The 15401-nt window shown below is 45.5% G+C and overlaps 1 long non-coding RNA gene across 1 annotated transcript in view; it reads right to left on the reverse strand.

The window, feature by feature from the left end:
* Positions 1-2169: 2169 nt before the first annotated feature.
* Positions 2170-15401, reverse strand: part of LOC115080014 — a 69575-nt gene continuing 56343 nt past the window's right edge. Inside the window, exon 3 of the long non-coding RNA XR_003853484.1 lies at positions 2170-2270. This is a non-coding gene — a long non-coding RNA (uncharacterized LOC115080014). The remainder of the gene's footprint in view (positions 2271-15401) is intronic.

Consider the following 15401-nt stretch of genomic DNA (forward strand, 5'->3'; position numbering starts at 1 on the left):
AATTTCTGGGTCCCCTTTTATTTTGTCCTGGAAAGAGCAACAATCTTCCTCTCCCAGGAAATTTTTTTTTTTGGGGGGGGGGGTGTTACTAACCCTGGGATTGGTGGGGTGTTACATTTACAGTTTCCTTTGAAAATTGCCCTGTATGTGATGTTCCATTTCTCTTCCTCCCCACTTGCCTAGATTTTTATTTACCTCCTTCATTCCCCTTCTTTCTTCTCTCCTTTTCAAATTTCTCCACTTTCTTCTCCCCATTTCTTTCCACCGGAGTGCACTGTACTGTATCGGCCCGATAGGAAGAAGAAGTCTAGGGGGCCAGCACTTTATGAGGAGACCTAGTAGGAGAGGGGAGGAGGAGGGGTTGGCTGATGGAAGAATAATAGGCTTGGGAGTGAGATGTTCGAGGGGGGGGGAGGGGGATGACAAATTTTTCAAGGGAAGGGTCATTCAGGACATTTGAAATCACTGAGAGGGCTGGGATGAAGGAGGGGAGTGAGGGGGGGTGGGGGAGAGAGAGAGGGAGCCCCTCGGAATTGTTTGATAAGGATGAAGGGGAGGATCTTTTTGGTGATTTGAAATGCTGGAGAAGGGGAATACAAGGGGAAGGGTTTTCAAGGGTGTAGGTGTGTGGCAGACGGTATCAATAATATTTCTAGATGTTTCCACGGTTGATAGCCCTGCCATACCCCCAGCAAACTGCTCCCCACTTTCCCCCCATTTCCCCAAAATCTGCCTGCTTAGGGAAGTAGGGAGTGTGGAGGGTGGATGGATGGTGGGACGGGATGTTTGTGGTGCACTTTCTCTCACTCGTACCCACCATGCTCCATCTCTTTTTCCTTTCCCTTCCTCACCTCTTTCCGCCATGCTTTCTCCCTTCCCCTCTTCTCTCTTGCAAGATGCCAGATTCATGGTACCAGCGAAGCTCACAGACCTGGTTTCTGGATTATAATAATATAAATTTCTGTACTTTGCACCTCCAAAACCTGCATCCTTAAGGGTCGATGTCCCTGCCCCCTCCCCTTACCTCTGAAGAGATGGTGGCATGGTTCAGGGGTTCCAGGAACCGCCATCCTTATCTGGCTTTTCCTGGCTGCCCTGCAGAAGCCATGGATTGGTGCTGCCAGTGCCTTTCCCCCACCCAGGGCCTTCAAAGCAGCCAGAAAGTCTTTATGACTGTACTAGAGCCTCTCCTCCTGTCTTTGGCCCAGGTGACTCCACCTGCACCAGCAGCACCAGCACCAGGGATGAATAACTCATCCGATCAGCGCCCCACGCAGGCCACGCTGAAGTGCCGCCACTTGCACGTCTGTATCTGAGTTGGTCGTAGAGGTGGAATGCCCTCTTTCGGCCACCACTGCAGGCCTGATCAAACTCCTGTTGTCACTGCTGAGGGCTGGATCAAACCCCCATCTGCCACTGCTGCTGGGGAGCCCGAGGAAATTCAGCCAGGGGCTGCATCTGGGCCTTGGGCTATAGTTCAGAGCCCTGTGCTCCTCCTTCTTCCTCCCATGAGGTCCAGAGAAGGTGCTGAGCCACAGCTGCATTCATTAAAGTTCTCCGTCCCACAAGTTACTGAAAACCTAATTTTAACTTTAACCCCAAATCCAGTCCTGACTCTTACATATTTTCAATGTCAACGGTGCATTTAACATCCATCCAAGATCATCCCAAAGCTTATTTATCAAACTTCAGCACCAGTCCTAGTAAAAGATAATTACCCTTGCCTCATTTCAGCACCAGGAGATTATCCTCCACTACAGCACTCATAGAGATGCAGTGCAGGTCTAGTTTGTGCTAGTGTCAGCATGAATAGTACCACAATGAGAAATGCTATTGCTATATCACCTTTTTATTCTCCTCTGTGACCCTCCAGAGGCAAAAAAAAAAAAAGTTACTGTGTGTAAAGTAAATGCAAAGGTCTAGTAGCCTTGTTGATCCTGGAGAAAACTATTCTTTGTAGGCTGTGATGCTTCTAATTAAAACATCAATGAGTTACACACCACCATTTATATCCACATTAAATATTGTAACCCATGGACCATCATATTAAGCACTACCCGTCTCTTCGACCTTCATTGCTTTACATCTAATCATAGGTCTAAGTTCCCAGTTTTTAATAATGTTTTATACTTTTCTTTGCAAATAAAATTCACTTATCTTGTTTCATATGCTGGATTCATCAAATTGTATCCCCAAAATGTAGTCCCGACACCCGCCGTGTTTCGAGCTACAGCTCTGCCTCAAGGGATAATGTTGCTCAATATTTAATGCTGAAATAGAAAAAAGGAACATAAAACTAGAATACTAGCACATAGTTCAGAATGACAGGGCACACGCACCAGACCTCCCTCTTCAAACAGTGCCGTGGGCTCCAGGCCGACTCGGGCTCCTTTTTTCTATTTCAGCATTAAATATTGAGCTGTAGCTCGAAACAGGGTGCGTGTAGGGACTACATTTGGGGGATACAATTTGATGAATCCAGCATATGAAACAAGATAAGTGAATTTTATTTGCAAAGAAAAGTAAAAAAAAATAAAAAAAAAAAAAACAAACAACTGGGCACTTAGACCTATGATTAGATGTAAAGCAATGAAGGTGGAAGAGACCAGTAGTGCTTAATACTATGGTCCATTGGTTTTAATATTGCAAACAACTTCATTTAATGCCGATATCAATGGTGGTGTGTAACTCGTTGATGTTTTAACTTGTAGTGACTCTCTGCATTGTTATATACCTCTTATTAAGCCAAATGTAATGGTCTGAAGACTGAAGGAGGGCTCTATGTGGTCTTGAAAGCTCATGAACTTTTGATTATTCTTTAGCCGCTTCAATTAATGAATCACACCTCGCAAATAAGTCTTTGTGCTGCTTCTATTTCACCTCTTTCTGACTGCCAGTTAACCAACTAAAATCAGTTTTTGGAAACACTTCCTAGTTGAATAATGAAAATGTTCTTAGTAGATAGATATTTGTTTTCTGAACTGGAATTAAGGGACAATAGGATAGTCCTTGTGCCGTGATCGCAGATAAACGGCGGCTCCTGGGCGCAGTGCATAGTGCATCTGCCCTGGATTGACATGGCCACTATGCAGTAGCTTTAAAGAAATGCAGTTCACTGGTGTGTAAGTAACTAAGGCCCAGAAGCCTTACCCGGGCTGGTTACGACTAATCCATCCTAAGATCTCTTTCACATAACAACTTCTATCAGACCAGGGGCGCTATTTGGGGGTCCAGAATTAGATCTTTTTAGGGATGTGAATCGTGTCCTCGATCGTCTTAACGATTGATTTCGGCTGGGAGGGGGAGGGAATCGTATTGTTGCCGTTTGGGGGGGTAAAATATCGTGAAAAATCGTTAAAAATCGAAAAATCGAAAAATCGAAAAACCGGCACATTAAAACCCCCTAAAACCCACCCCCGACCCTTTAAATTAAATCCCCCACCCTCCCGAACCCCCCCAAATAACTTAAATAACCTGCGGGTCGTTAAAAATCGAAAAATCGAAAAACCGGCACATTAAAACCCCCTAAAACCCACCCCCGACCCTTTAAATTAAATCCCCCACCCTCCCGAACCCCCCCCAAATAACTTAAATAATCTGCGGGTCCAGCGGCGGTCCGGAACGGCAGCGGTCCGGAACGGGCTCCTGCTCCTGAATCTTGTCGTCTTCAGCCGGCGCCATTTTCCAAAATGGCGCCGAAAAATGGCGGCGGCCAGAGACGAAAAAGATTGGACGGCAGGAGGTCCTTCCGGACCCCCGCTGGACTTTTGGCAAGTCTCGTGGGGGTCAGGAGGCCCCCCACAAGCTTGCCAAAAGTTCCTGGAGGTCCAGCGGGGGTCAGGGAGCGATTTCCCACCGCGAATCGTTTTCGTACGGAAAATGGCGCCGGCAGGAGATCGACTGCAGGAGGTCGTTCAGCGAGGGTTCCGGCGCCTCGCTGAACGACCTCCTGCAGTCGATCTCCTGCCGGCGCCATTTTCCGTACGAAAACGATTCGCGGTGGGAAATCGCTCCCTGACCCCCGCTGGACCTCCAGGAACTTTTGGCCAGCTTGTGGGGGGCCTCCTGACCCCCACAAGACTTGCCAAAAGTCCAGCGGGGGTCCGGAAGGACCTCCTGCCGTCCAATCTTTTTCGTCTATGGCCGCCGCCATTTTTCGGCGCCATTTTGGAAAATGGCGCCGGCTGAAGACGACAAGATTCAGGAGCAGGAGCCCGTTCCGGACCGCTGCCGTTCCGGACCGCCGCTGGACCCGCAGGTTATTTAAGTTATTGGGGGGGGGGGGTTCGGGAGGGTGGGGGATTTAATTTAAAGGGTCGGGGTGGGTTTTAGGGGTTTTAGTGTGCCGGCTCACGATTCTAACGATTTATAACGATAAATTGTTAGAATCTGTATTGTATTGTGTTCCATAACGGTTTAAGACGATATTAAAATTATCGGACGATAATTTTAATCGTCCTAAAACGATTCACATCCCTAGATCTTTTTATTTTTATGCAATTTATTATTGGCTCCAAAATATATTTCTCAAGCAATCCAAAAAATGTGTTCTATTTTACTTTTATAGCTAGGAATTTAAAAGAATGGAGAAAACTAGGGTGTGAAAAAAAAGCAAGCTTTACAACAGAAGCATCTCTGTTGAAAATAATCGTATGGAAAGGTAACTGCTATTTGGGGAGGAAGCTGTCCTTTCGGAGATATTTCGATCAAAGAAACAATGCCTGGTCCAACATACTAAGACCATTACCAATGTGCCAAGAGGAAGGGAAGTTATACATGTGAGCATGTAAGGGAAGACTCGAAATAAGAAGGGCGGTTTTGTTTAATCAGAAATAATTCGGTTGGAATATTAGGGCAAATAGGCCTGAGGATTTCCCTTTGGTATTATTAGGTTTAATCGCCGAGAGTTATTGTTGGCAAAAGCTTCATCCCATGCTGTCCCTGAGGACTAACTCGTTGGAAAATGCTCATTTATTGCAAAGACAGTTTCTAAAGGGGGACAAAAAAAGTGTCTCGGCTGCCAGTGTCCCTGCCGCTGGGGAGACTGAATAGGGGGCTCCCGAGGAGCCTAAATCCGCTGCCCATACATTTCACTTCTGTGGGCTGAAGTGCTTAAAAAAAAACCTCAAAATGTAAATAATGATCCAGATGTGTTCCCGTAAACTTCATCCTAAAAACAAATTGATCAGAGATGTAAAAAAAGAAGGCGTTTTTGGAGGCGCTAGTTTAGCCTTGGAGTCACTGTGAGGCTATGGGATGCTGAATGGTTGGACAGTCTTCCCCTATTATAAGAACAAGGCGGCGGCGGCGGGGATTTCAGATTCACAGTTCTCAAAAATTCATTAACCGCTGCTGCAGCCCAGCTTTTAACTTCTGCTGCAGCGGAAAAGATTTAAATCAGCCAGCACCAAAATATCCTATTCAAACAAAAGCGGTTTGGCTGTTCTGGGTATCGCACAACAGTGCTTTAGGCAAGCGAAACCTTCGGGTCATTTAATCTGTAATCGATTAATCTGTAATCGATTTAATCTGTAATCGACTACAAATCGATTAATTTGTAGTCGATTTTTAAAGGTGCGTAAAACAAAGAAAAAAAAAAAAAGAAAAATCAACAGATAAACCGTCCCAAAACAAACCCTAACAAGCACCCCTCTTCCCCTCCCCGCAACAAACCCAGAGAGCAGTAAAAGCACCCTTCTAAGAGAAACACATTTTTCACAAGTTCGTTCTTGGAGAACAGGTGGAAACGTACAAGGAAAACAAAAAATATGTTTTCGGTCTACAACGGCTCGAGAAAAGCTTTGTTATTCTGTGAGCCACATAATCTTCCAGACATCATCTAGAGCAGGTGGAATGGGCTCTTCTCTTGTCCACAGATACTATACTCCTCTTCCTTATCGATTGATTATGGGAAGTTAAAAGAGAGAAGCTCCTACTTTTGATTCAAATTCCAGGCTTCTGTTTTATTAAAGGAGCTCGAGATGTTTGCGGTAAGGAAAAAAAGCATCTCCATTTTAGTTTAAAATAACTACAACTTGATATAAAACGAATCAATTCTTTTTGTTTGCTCCGGGGATCTCATCCTGACTGTAAATCTTATCTTTTAGTTAGCAGCCTCGGGAAGTAGGGTCCCAAGCAGCAAGAAGTGAAAGGAGCTTCTCTCCTAATCCCGATTCTTCTTCCGCCAATGCCTTCTAGAATATGTTTATCAGACAATTCACGGCTGCTTTTGACTTGGGATTGTCTGGAATGGCAATATTTTGTGTACTCTTTGATTAAAAATTGAATGTAAAACTACCCAGCAGACATCTCCTTTGTTTAATTCTCTTGTGATAAGAAGGCGCGGTAATAATTAAATTCGCATAGGCAGCGGCATCGGTATAGAGAAGGATATTCCAGTCTTGAAACGAATTGCTGCATCTAAGAATTTATCAGTAGCGTTATTCCAGTTTTTCTCGAATGATTAGTAGCGAAGTTAATCGCCTGCTTTCACTAAAAAAAAAAAAAGGGTTAAATATGCAAAACGTTTTGATAGGAAAGGGCAGCCGAGACCCCTATTTACATATCTCATTCTCACTCAAAATCGTTATCCCTTTAGATCTAAAGAGGGATCTTGACCATTAACAGGAAGCCTCTTCACTATTCCCCAAACTGGTGGCTCCTCCGACCTGCTTAGAAAATGTCCCTCGGGAGATTTCTTACCCGCGTTCTCGCCTCTGCCTCAGGACAGAGCTCTGAAGAAATCCTCGTCGCGCGTTTTCACCTACCACTTTCACCAAATGCAGATGTTGCCTCCCGAAGGGACCTGATCTTTTTATTTAGCGTGAGACCCAGGTGAGCGCCATTACCTGTGATCCTCGGGGACTATTCTGCGGCAAGGTTTTATTCTCCGGCGGTCTTAGCTAGAAGCCCTGAAAGTTTCGATCTCAGTAATTGAAGAACAAGAGACAGTCGCCATAAGAATTCATCAACCTGCCCCTCATTCCGCAGCTAGGGAAAATCAAGAGGAAACAGGGTCTTTTAAATGTAAAGGATTGGGGGACATGGTGGTTTCTTTAAGAAATAGACTCTGCTGCGCAGTGGCCCTTGCTGTGCTGTCCCCTAACAGTGTGTGCGGGACCTTTTTTTCACTCATTGATTGTCAACGTACAAAACTGTGAAAAACAAACAAACAAAACCTACAGCAAATATCCTGCCTGGGGTGTATTGTTCCTCTAAGATAAAACATGTTGCTTTTGCTTTTTTTTAAGTTATTTGTCAGGATATATATATTTTTTTAAAGAAACAAAGATAGATTAAATAAACTATTAAATCAGTGATAAGCGGACCTTCTAGAGAACTAAGGCACTGCTACAAATCTGCTGAAAATAATAGCTTATTACCTGAGGAATCAGCCAGGTTAAATAATAATAAAAAAAAATAGGCTGAGACATGCAAAACCTTTGTAAGAGGGTAGAAATAAGGCCGTGATTTTTTTTTTAAATCAGTTCCAATTGATTCATCGTTTTGCATTTCTGTAATCAATAAAAAAAAATCGAAAGCTTCACAAAATCAGAAACCTTACAATTTCGGTCCGCTTTACAGCTAACGGCGAGGAAACGAAGGAACTTGTTACAAAGAGAGGTGTGGTTTTAGAAAAATGTCTGACTGCAGTAACAAATGCTCGTGTGTACGATTTTTGGGGGGGGGGGGTTATATAAACTATTGTGAAGATGCATTGCCTTGCGCAAACCAAACCGCAGAATACTAGGCTGGAACTGACGCAAACCCATACGAAATGTTCCATCACAAATGCACTACTTTACTTTGGAACTAAAACCACTTTATAATATATTATTAAAGACACGGCCTTCGATAAAGAGACATTACAGATACTGAAGATACAGCTTCATATCAACCAGAATGGATTAAAAACTCGAGCTCTCACTTTTCAGTTTATTCTGGTTCCCGTTCATGAGTACAGGACATCAAGGTAAGCAAATAAATAAATAAATAAATAGATAAATAAAAGGGGAAGGGAAGGGTTGAGAGGCAGAAGGAAGGTAGTACCAAATGGTTTCAAAGCAGACTCCGAGGGACAAGATATTGTCCGTTTTGTTTGAGTAACGAATGCAGCTTAAACTGCGCACCAGTTCTCATTTACTCCTTCAGTCTAGCTTCTCTCTACCGCAGGGTCTCGGGGATGCATTATTCCCGACGACTTTATTTTCTCCATATCTGAACCTACGGACAAAAGCTGCAGAAAGTAAGGCCCTAAAATGAACAATGTGCCAGTAAATGAGCGAAGAGTAGCGCATTAGCGCAGCGTTACATTGCGCGGGTGGGGTAAATAGTGTGAGGGACTTATAGCCAAGTATTTTCCTACAACCCTAGGGGATGTGACAAAAGCTTCAAGAAAGTAACTTTTGAAATCATGAAGGCTAAAATAAAAAAATGAAACAACTCCTCTCCCATGTTTTCTTTTTCTTGCGAATTCTCTGCTGATTTGTTAATATATTACTTTTATGGGTACTCTTGGTTGACAGATCCTTAAGTGCAGTAAGATATTTGTATAAAATGGTTCCGTTCATGTAAATACACTTTTGTTGGCTATATTCTCTCGCGTTTTTGGCAGCGATGCAGAAGGGCCGGTTCGTCTCAGCCGGCTGCTCATGCACATGATTGCTTATTAAACGTACCCAGAGCCCGAAACCCACGTGGACAGGCAGTCTGAGCCCACGGTCCGACCTGCTGTCTGTCCCATTGATTAGCACACGTTGCATGATATTAATATTCATTACACCTGGACGCAATGCATCGGCAGAGATCTCTCGGTTTGTTCCTTTGCTTGTTCTTGAAATTGATTTTTTCCCTTTAGGAAGAATGTGTTTTGAAGCAGAACCCTTTACAGCGATCGGATGATGATAACGCCTTAGTACTTAAATGCATGATTTCCAGATCTTTTGACATCATTCATTGCAGTATTGTACAAATGCATCCAGGACAGGTAGATCAGACCGTTCTCACTTTACTCGAAAAGTCCAGGAACACTTGGAGAGACCGCGGCGGGGTATGATTTCAGGAGAGTGCAGAGCTTATTTTGTACTGTGAGCTGAACATGTCTATCTATCTATCTATCTATCTATCTATCTATCTATCTATCTAATATCGGCACAGGATGAACATTATCTGTCCATCATACTCTAAAATAATGAGACTGAACAATATTCAAGCACAGATATAAAAGTATCAGGCAAGGTGCTGGTGCTGGGCTTGCAGAACGGGTAAACAGGTCGATACAGTACAGTGCGCTCCAATGGAGCGCACTGTTAACCCGCGTTTGGACGCGCGTTTTCGACACGCTAGCTTTACCCCTTATTCAGTAAGGGGTAAAGCCAGCAGTTTTTACTGCTTTTCTGTACACTTTCCCGGTGCCGGCAGAAATTAAAATGTGCGGGTTGGAGGCACATTTTACTTAGTGAATTGTGCGGGAATAACTAATAGGCCCATCAGCATGCATTTGCATGTTGCAGGCGCTATTCGTTTCGGGGGGGGGGGGGGGGGTGGGGGGGGGGGGGGGGGGGGGGGGGGGTGGGGGGGGGGGGGGTTGGCCGTGCGTTTTTGACGCATATTACCCCTTACTGAATAAGGGGTAAAGCTAGCGCGTCAAAAACGCGCATCCAAACGCGGGTTAACAGTGCGCTCCGCCGGAGTGCACTGTACTTATCGGCCTGTTTGACAGATTGAGGTGCAGAGCTCTAGCAGAAGCAGTCTGGAGGGTGTTACACTGTCCAAGGGCCAGATGTACTAAGCTTTCTTCCTATAGGCAGGCACACGATGGGAAAACCCCTTTAGTACATCAGGTCTGAAGAGGGGAAAGTCTGGGCTGAAAATGTTTCCTGAGAGCCCAGGTAACCAACCCCAGCTCCCTTCTAATCAGCCACATTTACAGTGGGGATCCATTTCCAACCTCGGGTGTCAAAGCCCCTGAGCACAGCTCACTGTTCCTTCCTTGCACTTTTTATTTTTGCAGAGGTAGGTTGCAGTATTGATTGTAAAGTCTGGGCTGAGGCACTGTAATATCAGAGTATTAACTCATGAAGTAATATGTGGCCAGTTATGGAGCCCTTATCTAGGACAGGATCTAGACAGGATGGAGGTGGGCCAGAGAAAGGTTCCCAAAATGGTGCAGCTGACACCATTTGAGATGAGTCATTAGGACCTAAATAGGTGTATACCTTAGGGGAGAGAAGGGGGAAGGGTATGATAAAACAAAAATCATCTAAATCCAGAAAAAGAAACTTTTTTTTTTTTATCTGAGGAAAGAGTGCTCTGGAATAAAAGTCTCTTGGTATGAGCAACATGAGAAAATATTTCTTCATGGAAAGTGTGGTGATGCATGGAAAGATCCAAAAGTGGCAGTGGTTGAGACAAACTTAGTAACAAAATTCAGGAAAGCATGGAATAAGCACATAGGATCCCTAGATGCAGAGAAGTGAGGGGAGTCAGAAATTAGTTGAGGTCTATGGCATTGTAAGAGGAATGAAATGAGGCAGACTGGATGGGCCTTGTGCTCCTTAAGTGCCATCACATTCTACATTAATACAGTATATGAGGACAGTGACCCATCCAGTGTGCCCATTTGTCTTCCTCTCTGGATCTCTCTCTCTTTTGGGTAGGTTAGCATATACATAGTGGAGGAGTAGCCGAGTGGTTAAAGCAGTGGGCTATGAACCAGGAGACCAGGGTTTGAGTCCTGCTGTCATTCCTTGTGACATTGGGCAAGTCACTTTACTCTCCATTGCCTCAGGTACCACCTTAGATTGGAGATAGAGAAATACTTTCAGTACCTGAATGTAATCTACTCTGAAGTGCTGCAAAAGGTGGAATATAAATAAAAAATACCCATTGTCCTCCTCTCTGGATCTCTCTCTCTTGGGTAGATTAGCATATAAATATCCATACTTAAATTGATATCAGTTCCCCTCCCAATTCCACCTTTGGGGCCAATGCAATTTCAAGCACAAAAAAGCCATGCAGCCAAACTGGGCACGTGTTTCCTCAATGTGCACACATCTACCTCTCCTGGGTGCCTGACCAATCGGCACTGTGATGGAGTAAAGCCCCCCTTCTGACCCCCCCAAGGCTTGCCAATAATCTCTGGGGGTCCAGCGGGGGTCCGGGAGCCATTTCGTTGTCGGCTGCCAGTAATCAAAATGGCGCCGATAGCCTTTGCCCATATTATGTCACAGAGGCTTTCGGCGCCATTGGTCAGCTCCAGTCACATGACAGGAGCACAAGATGGCGCCGATGGCCATGTGACAGGGGCTGACCAATGGCGCCGGTAGCCCCTGTGACATGGTAGTTCAGAGGCTGCGCGTCACCATTTTAAAGAGCACAGCTGCAGAAACATGGGCACGGAGGAGGGCAAATGGATCCCGGGACCCCGCTGGACCACCAGGGATCTACTTTGTAAGTCTTGGGGAGGGATCGGGATGGGGGGGTGGTGAATTATAGTTAAGGTAAATGTTTGGGGTGGTTTGGGGTGGGTTTTAATAAAAAAAAAAAAATGTGTGCCCCTCCCCCAGGCAAACCCGAAAAACGAAATTTCCCCGAAAGTCGGGGAAAATTCTTTTCGGGTTTCGGGCCTCCGAAAAAAAAACGAAGTAGGAAATTTCGGGCAATTTCCTACTTCGGGCGAACAACGAAGCACATCTCTTTCTTCTACCTTCTACCCTCCTCTCACGTGCTTACACGTGTGCTCTAGGTTTGTCCCAAGCATGTTTAAATTCTGCCCGATTTTGCACTGTCTCTGCCGGCGGGCTACTCCAGGCACCCACCATCCTTTCAGTTCAGAAGTATTCTTTCACGTTTCCTCTGAATCTTTCTCCTTGCAGCTTCACATCATGATCTTTTGTCTTTGAATTTCCTTTACTAGGAAAATTCCATCTTCCTGTGCTTTATTGAAGACTGTTTCTCTCATACCCTTTCCTCCAGTGATTACCGTGTTTCTGTGTAATAATGCTGTAGTGCAAAACTCATTTCAGTGACAAGTCTCCACCATTTAAAATCAGAAACAAACTATTCCAGAGGAGCAGATTTACATACAACAGGGGTGGGAAGAGAGAAATCATTGTTGAAAATGGCAGCAATGTTTTTGTTAGTCATAAGAGAGCTGGAAGAAGCAGAGAGAGGGTCTACAGATCAAGAGGAAAGTTTGCCTTTATTTTCCATATGGGGTGTTCGTGGTTCACTTTTTCCTCTGCAAACTTGGGAAATGACATTGATAAATGTGAAATGATTACAAACCAAATTCCAGAGCAGAAGGTACTTGAAGTACTTACAGAAACGAGAGTGCATAAGGCCATGGGACCTGATGGTGTACACTCCTGGATACTAAAAGAGCTAAAAATATGTGCTGACTGTGCCCCTTGCATCTCTGTTCAAATTGTCCTTACGGACAGGGGAGATTCCAAGGGATTTTAAAGGAGGAAATGCAGTGGAAACAAGAAAGAGGCAGGAAACTACAGGCTTCAGTCAGCAAAATGATGGAAACTATACTAAAGAAAAAGACAACATTCAATATGGTTTCAGAAAGAGAGAATCTTGTCAGACAAAGATGACTCAGTTCTTCAAAGAGGTGACACAGTGGTGTATCAGGGACGTGCAGTAAAAGTTGCCTATCTGGAGTTCAATAAAGATTTTGAAACTGTTCCAGACTGAAGAAGCAAGCTTGATGGTAAGGGAGTAGGCCAGAAAGATTTACATTAGGTGAGAATCTGGTTGAGCAATAGGATGCAGAGAGTGTGATGGGAAATGGAGTTCATTCTGGTAAAAGAAAAATGACCAAGGGAGTATCACAGCATGAAACTGGGATCTTTTCTTATCATTATCTTTACAGGTGAGATTGCTGAGGCACTTGAGGAAAAGATATGCTTGCTTGCAGATTATGTAATTATATGTAACAGACAGGGCTTAATTTGTGGGGGAACTGCCTGGAATTGAGTTCCACTACTTATTTTCAGATTTAAGAGGCAGAACAGCAGGAGTTCCAGCCCCTCCTGTTCAGGCAGGCTGCAGGGACCAGGAAGGTTAGCCTGGAGCAGAAAGAACACAGAGAGCCATTCTGCTCCCTAATTCAGCCATTCCCCTCCTGTTATTCTGCCCCCTCCCATCCTATTGTGCAGAGAACAGGAGGGGAGGGTGTGATCCTGCAGCAGACACTGCAGTCTAAAGAACAGACACAAAAAGAGATTGAATTTGGAAGAAGTAGCGCCAATCATCAAGACTTCAACCCTGACCTCTACGCTACTGCTCCCAAGTTTCAAACTTGTGCTAAATCAGTGTCTTTTGAGGTCTGTTGCCCAGGGCTTAATTTCCTTTTTTTCCAGGACCTGAGCAAGTGGAGCAGAGTTGATAGTGTAAATCAATAACTCTAGCAGCTGTGACCATGTTGCCACACTGACTGCGCTCACCCCCCCACCCCCACACATTTAGATAGCATAAAAACATTAACTAGCATTCACATCTACACACACAGGGGTACATTTTAAAACATAGCGTGCGCACGTACTTTTGTTCGCGCATCAGGCGTGAACAAAAGTACGCCGGATTTTATAAGATTCGCGCGTAGCTGCGCGTATCTTATAAAATCCGGGGTCGGCGCGCGCAAGGGGGTGCACATTTGTGCAACATGCGTGCGCCGAGCCCTGCGCGCGCTGCCCATTCCCTCCGAGGCCACTCCGAAATCGGAGCGGCCTCGGAAGGAACTTTCCTTCCACCTCCCCCCACCTTTCTCTCCCTTCCCCTACCTAACCTACCTCCCCCCCCCCCCCCCCCCGGCCCTATCTAAACCCCCCCTACCTTTGTCGCACAAGTTACACCTGCTTCGAGCAGGCGTAACTTTGTGCGCTCCGGGCCGGCTGCCGCGCACCATGTTCTGGTCCGGGGCCTGGTCCGGAGGCCACAGCCATGCCCCCGGAACGCTCCCCCGGGCCGAAACCACGCCCACAGCACTGCCCCTGGATGACGCGCCGACCGCGTCACGCCCCCGACACCCCTCCCCGATGACGCTCTTCTAAAGCCTCCTGCAGATCATTATTGAGCAAGTCATATCCTATGTCAAACAAATGCACCTTGTCAGGCCTGAACAGGCCCTCACATTGCACATCTGGGCTTGATTTGTCAACCCCCAAACTTGTTGGTCCACACCCAATATGATGATTCACCTTCTTGTGACCTTGCTCCCATAAACGCGAGTCACTCCACTTCAGTCGCGGGATGATCAGATCATAACATGCAAGTCCTTGGAAACCTTGCAGCAAATTCTGCCCAGTCCACCTTGATTCTGTTGATCAGTTGTTTAGCAGGGAAATCCCCAAGGTCATTGCCACCTAGATGAATTATCAGAGTGTCGGGAGTGGCTGACGATTCCTTCAAATGATACAACAATGAAAATAGCTGTTCCCACCGCATGCCCCGATTGCCCATCTAGGTCACCCAAATGCCATGAGATGCCAACTCAAGGTGTGGGCCATACCGGGAAATGATAGCTCTTCTTGCAGCCCAGTGCATAAACGAATAGCCAATAATTCATGTGGCCCATCAAAACTGGGGTATATCTGTAAACATTTAATTGCTGTGAGTGGCTGAGTTTGTGCCATCCAGTCTAAACTAGGAATTAACAGCAGCAGACCTCCACCTTCCTATCTGCTGAATGGCATCTATTTGTAATCCCACCTGGGCTGCACTAGTTGCAGCTCCAATCCATGTGGGGTGAATTTCCCTGTATTGAGTCTTGGTCTTTGCTGACCTGAGAATGGCAGAGAACTGGTATCTGGCAACAATACTAAATCAGCGTGCACCAACAAGTGAGCCCCGCCAGAGGGCTGAATTGCTAGGTATTTCTCCAAGTTCTACAGCAGGCATGTGACTTGCGAGTTGATGCATATCAGGGAGAGGATTATGCACTTTCTGGCCTGGTCAGTTTTGGATTTGTGTATTCATATATGGATATCCTGATCCGTGCACAAGACATTCCTCATCAGTATACCGATAGAACCCGGGTTGCTTTTGGCAGAGGCCACCAGCTCACTCATGTGCAGATCGCCAAAGAAGGCCAAAGAAAATGGCAGATGAAACAGACTGGTTTCGAAGTCTGTTGCACATAACTTCACCAGCATATCATGCATGATCGGCCGGCGAGTGTCGTTCACCGGCCCAATTTTTTCGCCCAACCAGCCAACATCTTTTTGATTAGAAAGGACTTGGTAAGATCCTCCCAACCACGCACTTTTGCAAAGAAAGCCAGCCCTGCTAGATGCTTGACCACCGAGCCTCTAGATACTCTCAATTCCTTTGCTGCAGAAATGTAGCAGACAAGCAAGTCCTTTTGCACAGGCCCAGTGACCCAACCGTACTGA

The sequence above is a fragment of the Rhinatrema bivittatum genome, chromosome 1 (genome assembly GCF_901001135.1).
Source record: "Rhinatrema bivittatum chromosome 1, aRhiBiv1.1, whole genome shotgun sequence".
Taxonomy (NCBI): domain Eukaryota; kingdom Metazoa; phylum Chordata; class Amphibia; order Gymnophiona; family Rhinatrematidae; genus Rhinatrema; species Rhinatrema bivittatum.